General features: G+C 41.8%; 1 protein-coding gene across 1 annotated transcript in view; it reads left to right on the top strand.

The window, feature by feature from the left end:
• Positions 1-239: 239 nt before the first annotated feature.
• The window catches only part of RNF182 (ring finger protein 182), a 16,590-nt gene continuing 11,171 nt past the window's right edge, over positions 240-5,658 (top strand). Inside the window, exon 1 of the mRNA XM_023756496.1 lies at positions 240-275. The gene's annotated coding sequence lies outside the window, so the exon portion shown is untranslated. The remainder of the gene's footprint in view (positions 276-5,658) is intronic.

Raw genomic sequence — 5,658 nt, 5'->3', positions numbered from 1 at the left:
TCATCAATAGTGCCACATTGTGTGGCTGTGTTGTGTAAAGTGACTCATTAAAATGAGTCTGAAAGGCCTATTGAGAAAAGTCATTCAGGGCAAATAACTTCAATAAAATTTAATCTATATTTTTGTTTCTCCTTGCCAAGCTTGGATTAGGGCATATTGTAAAAGTGATAGAATTTAGAAAATGATTTTTTTTTCCTTTTTGCCCATCATTAATTGAAGTATTTCATTAATTGGATTAGTGACATTTTGCTGAGTCAGAGTACAGTTGGACCTTGGTAAGTATAAATATACTCAATTTCAGGAGGCTAGATAGCTATTTTTATTAATATGGGAGAACATTAGAATTATGGGAGATGAGTAGAATTATGGAGGAGATGAAAAGGAAAATATTTTTGTTTGTGATTTTTTTTTATTTTAGAACTAGAGGCCCGGTGCACAAAATTCATGCATGCGGAGGGGGGGGGGCTCCCTCAGCCCGGCCTGCACCCTCTCCAATCTGGGACCCCTCGGGGGATATCAGATTGTCAGTTTAGGCCCAATCCCTATGGGACCGCTGGCTCCTAACCACTTGCCTGCCTGCCTGCCTGATTGTCCCTAACCACTTCTGCCTGCCAGCCTGATTGATGCCTAACTGCTCCTCTGCTAGCCTGATGGCCCCCAACTACCCTCCCCTGCCGGCCTGATGGCCCCAAACTGCCCTCCCCTGCCGGCCTGATCGCCCCCAACTGCCCTCCCCTGCTGGCCTGATGACCCACAACTGCCCTCCCCTGCCGTGACCTGCCTCCTCTGTGCAAGGCAGTGGAGATGCCAGAACTAGCCTCCTCTGTGCTGTGCGGAGCTGCGGACCCCCAGGTCTCACTGTGTGGAGCGGCCACTGGGCCCCACCTTCGCTGTGCACACAGCCCATCTTGTGGCGGCCATCTTGTGATAACGTCGCACACGAGGACCACCTAGGCCAGTGATGGCGAACCTATGACACGCGTGTCAGAGATGACATGTGTACTCATTTTTTTTGGTGAGTTTTCTTTGTTAATGGCATTTAAATATATAAAATAAATATCAAAATATAAGTCTTTGTTTTACTATGGTTGCAAATATCAAAAATTTCTATATGTGACACGGCACCAGAGTTAAGTTAGGGTTTTTCAAAATGCTGATATGCCGAGCTCAAAAGGTTCGCCATCACTGACCTAGGCTTTTATTAATATAGATAATATAAAAATAACATCTTTCTAGTTCTTCCTTTATTTATAATTTTCAGAAAGCTGTGAGTATTGAGGATATAGTAGTAGTGGCCGTTTTGCTTTTATATTCAGAGAAAATTTAAAAGCCTTACATACAAAATACACCTCCCTCAGATTGATATCTAGACATTTACAGAGAAACTGTTACAGGTGGGGAGCTCTTCCGTGTCCCCCACCTATGCCCAGGGGAAATGGGATTCTTGTGATGTCACAAGAAAAGGGATTTTTGAGACTCACACAGGAGAATGAGTGGCATTTATTTGTATGGAATTAAATCCCTGAGTTTCTAAGATCTTCCCTCTCCCTCCATCCTGCCATGGAAGAAGTCCGGCTGTGTCCTTAGCAGAACTTGGATTAAAGCTACTGCTCAAAGTTTCCATTCCACATTGGAGCACAGTCCAGTCCAGCATCAGGCTGGCTTAGCTTGTGTTCGCAGCTGCAGTCCATTAGTCCATAGCGGGGTCCGCATGGCAATGGGCCATGAGGCTTCTAGGCAAATGCAAGAAAGCAGGAGCAGAACCAGAGGAATAAGAGAGCGAAGAGAATGAACTCCTTTGTCTAGGGCCGTGGTCGGCAAACCGCAGCTCGCGAGCCACATGCGGCTCTTTGGCCCCTTGAGTGTGGCTCTTCCACAAAATACCACATGCGGGCGTGCATGTACAGTGCAATTGAAACTTCGTGGCTCATGCACAGAAGTCGGTATTTCGTGGAAGAGCCAGTATTTTGTGGAAGAGCCACATTCAAGGGGCCAAAGAGCTGCATGTGGATCGCGAGCCGCGGTTTGCTGAGACGCAGTTTGCCGACCACTGGTCTAGGGATTTCAATCTAAGATTTTGCGTGCTTGCAGTGGCGCTGCCTCATCAGCCAATGATTTTTGTTCCCAGGTTAGACTGACAGGCACTTTCCCTACATCACCCCGACTTCACTGCCTACACACCCCTCTCACCTTTGTTGGGCCCCTTTCCCCAGTGATTTGCAGGGAATGGATTAGTGGTTCCCTGGGGAATGTAAAGTTGCAGCTTCTGGTGAAGCTGCCCAGATGGTCATGCTTATAACTTCTGGTCTCCCTTTTGCTCCCTTCCTATCCTATCTAATAAAAGAGTAATATGCAAATTGACCATCACTCCAGCACACAAGATGGCTGCCCCATGTGGTCAAAGATGGCCGCCCCCATGTGGACACAAGATGGCCTGCAGGGGAGGACAGTTGGGGGCAACCAGGCCTGCAGGGGAGGGCAGTTAGAAGTGACCGGGCTGGCAGGGGAGGGCAGTTAGGGGTGACCAGGCCAGCAGGGGAGGGCAGTTAGGGGCAATCAGGCTGGCAGGGGAGCAGTTAGGCGTCGATCAGGCTAGCAGGGGAGTGGTTAGGGGCAATCAGGCAGGGAGACAGGTGAATGGTTTGGAGCCAGCAGTCCTGGATTGGAGAGTGCAGGCTGGGCTGAGGGACACACCTCCTCCCCCCATGCATGAATATCGTGTGCCAGGCCTCTAGTTATTAATAACCAGCTAATTACATTGGTAACAAAATAATCCTATAGGGATTGTATTCTATGAATTTTATTAATGGACATGTTTAATGAGCATAAACCTGAAGCTGATGTGGACAAATACTTATGAAAATTGGGGATTTTCAGTGGTGAAAATAAAGAAAGGAATTCATTTGTTTAACATATTGAGAGCTTCCTAGATGCTAGGATTTATGTATCTTTTTACAGATTTTATTTTATGATTAAAGATTTCTTGGGAAGTTTAACTGATCAGAATCTGTATTTCTTTATGGAAATTATGGGGTATTAGATTTACAATTTAAAAATCTAGATTAAAAATGTATAGTACTCGAGAATGTTTATTAAGACAAAGTGCTGACTTTAACACACTTAAGAGTGGGTATACCATCACAGATTAGTGGAGATAGGAGGAACTTGGAGACAATTCAGAGTATTTATTTATATAGCAAGTAATTAATGAGTATTTACTCTGTGCTGGCTTATGATAGGTGCTTGTGCTACGTGGTCAACAACATATCTGTGGCTCTTGTATTCTTATAATTTATATTCAAGTAGTAGAAATTGAGAGCAAACAGACTAATTAGTTAAACTGTGCAGGTGGAAGTTTGTTGAAGAAAGTATAAGGGTGCTGTAATAGAAAATAAATGGTAAGGGATTTAAAAAAGAAGGTAATTAGGGAGAACCTCCTTGAGGACTTTCTATTGAAATTGAGATCTATGAGGAGGAAGGAGCTCAGTAAGGACATTTCACAGCGAGCAAACGGCCCACAGCAGGAAAGAGTTTGTGGATTGTTTGTGGAACTTAAGGGCCTCTGGGACAGGGAGGCAACATGGACAGTGGTTCAAGATGGGACTGGAAGGATGGCAGGGCCAATTTGTACACTACCTTACTGTATGGAGTTGGATTTTAATCTCTTTGTAATGGAAACCTATTGAACAGACAATGATGTAATCTAATTAATATTTTTAGAAGCTTATTTTGTAGTGGGGCAAAAGTAGAAGCAAGAAGATCAGTTTGGAGGTAGAAATGACTAGAATTGCCAATGGATTGGGTGTGAGGAGAGAGATATAGTATAGAATCAAAGATGACTCATAGTTTTTGACCTGAAAAACAGAGAGAATGGTGATGCCCTTTGTTATGATGGGGAAACTATGCTGGGTGTGGTGGGTGAGAGGTGAGGATTAAGTCTTGTCTTAGACTCCAGTTAAATTTGAAATGTTTGTAAGAACACTAGTGGAAGTATCCAGCATGCAATCCAGGACTTGGAGGAAAGGTATGAGCTGTAGACACAAACTTGGAGTTGTCAGGTGGTACTTGAAGTTGTTGGAGTGAATGAGGTAATCCAAGGGAAAGAGTGCAAATAGAGAAGGAACAGTGGCTCAAGACCAAGTGCTAGATGCTCCATTTAGGATTTGTCAGAAGAGGAGCTGGCAGAGAATACTGAGGAAGAGTGGTCAGGAAGGGACTGGAAAAGGGTGACATCATGGAAGTGATGAGAAGAGAGGGTTTCAGGAGGAAGGATGTTGCCATCAGGTAGAAAGCCCTTGAGAGGTGAAGGAAGGTGAGGGCAGAAGAGGATTCATTTACTTTTATAATTAGCTCCTGCATTTAGAAATCTCATCTTATTTATCTTTGCATCCCCAACATCTAGCACATGGCCTGACACCTAACAGTAAAGACATTAAGTAAATACTTATTGAATGATTAAATGAAAGAGATAGTATCAAAAGAGGGCTATACCTTGAGTCTATTAAGAATTAAAATCTAACTATTCCTCTTTTAAGTGAGTTTCTATAGCAGTTGAAAATGACTTTCCCATCAATTAATAATATATTGATAAAAATATATTATGATTTTCAGTCATATTAGGTATATAATCGTGTACTTCTTAATCAGTAGGTATGTTACCTCTGCCTACCAGAAAAAGCAGTTACTGTGGTTTGGAAGAACAGGGAACATTTGTGTGTGTGTGTGTGTGTGTGTGTGTGTGTAGTATTAGTTTTATTTAGTGTAATCAGCATCAAAATAATTAACCTACTTCTACCTAAGTTTGAAGTTGTAGAAATGGTGCAAAGCATCTCAAAGCATCTATGTTAGTTTCTTTAGACATTTTATTCTTTTTTAAAAATTATTTTTTATTTTATATATTTTTATTGATTTCAGAGAGGAAGGGGGAGGGAGAGATAGATAGAACATGATGAGAGAGAATCATGGAACGGCTGCCTCCTGCACGCCCCCTACTGGGGATCCAGCTGGCAACCTGGGCATGTGCCCTTGACCAGAATGAAACCCAGGACCCTTCAGTCTGCAGGCTGACGCTCTATCCACTAAGCAAAACTGGCTAGGACTATTCTTTTTTAAAATATGGTTAGAGTTTTATTAATCTTTGGTCAAGGAAAACTATGGAGAAAGGAATTAATAGGAAAGAGATTTGTCTAATGAGATAGTACTCAACCACTTTTAATAATGTAATTTGCAGCCTGTATTTGTATTAACCCTTGATCTCCTTAAATTATATCTTTGTTTGTTTCTCCCAAGTAAAGAGTAAGGTAACAAGCAAACAATCTAAACTTATAAGACTTCTACATTAGCTGTTAGTGCTCCATAGAGATAGAATAAGCAAGGAAAAAATATTTCCCTTTCAGTTCATCAAGTATTGGAGATTATTACATTTTGCAAAATTGATAGGTTATGCTTAATTTGATCTGGTCTCTATCAATGGACAGAAAACCTGCATAACTTTTGATACTGTATTCAATGCATATTATTATATCTACTACCAATTTATAATGCTGAAGTACTTAAAAATATCAATGGGTACAGTGTAATTAAATTTCTAATAGCATCCATAAAGTGCTTATTTATGCAAAATACATATTCTATCTAATAAAGAGGGAATATGCTAAT

This window comes from Myotis lucifugus, unplaced genomic scaffold (genome assembly GCF_000147115.1).
Source record: "Myotis lucifugus unplaced genomic scaffold, Myoluc2.0 scaffold_95, whole genome shotgun sequence".
Lineage (NCBI taxonomy): Eukaryota > Metazoa > Chordata > Mammalia > Chiroptera > Vespertilionidae > Myotis > Myotis lucifugus.
Note: the sequence above shows the minus strand (reverse complement) of the source record. Positions and strands in the feature narration are given on the sequence as shown.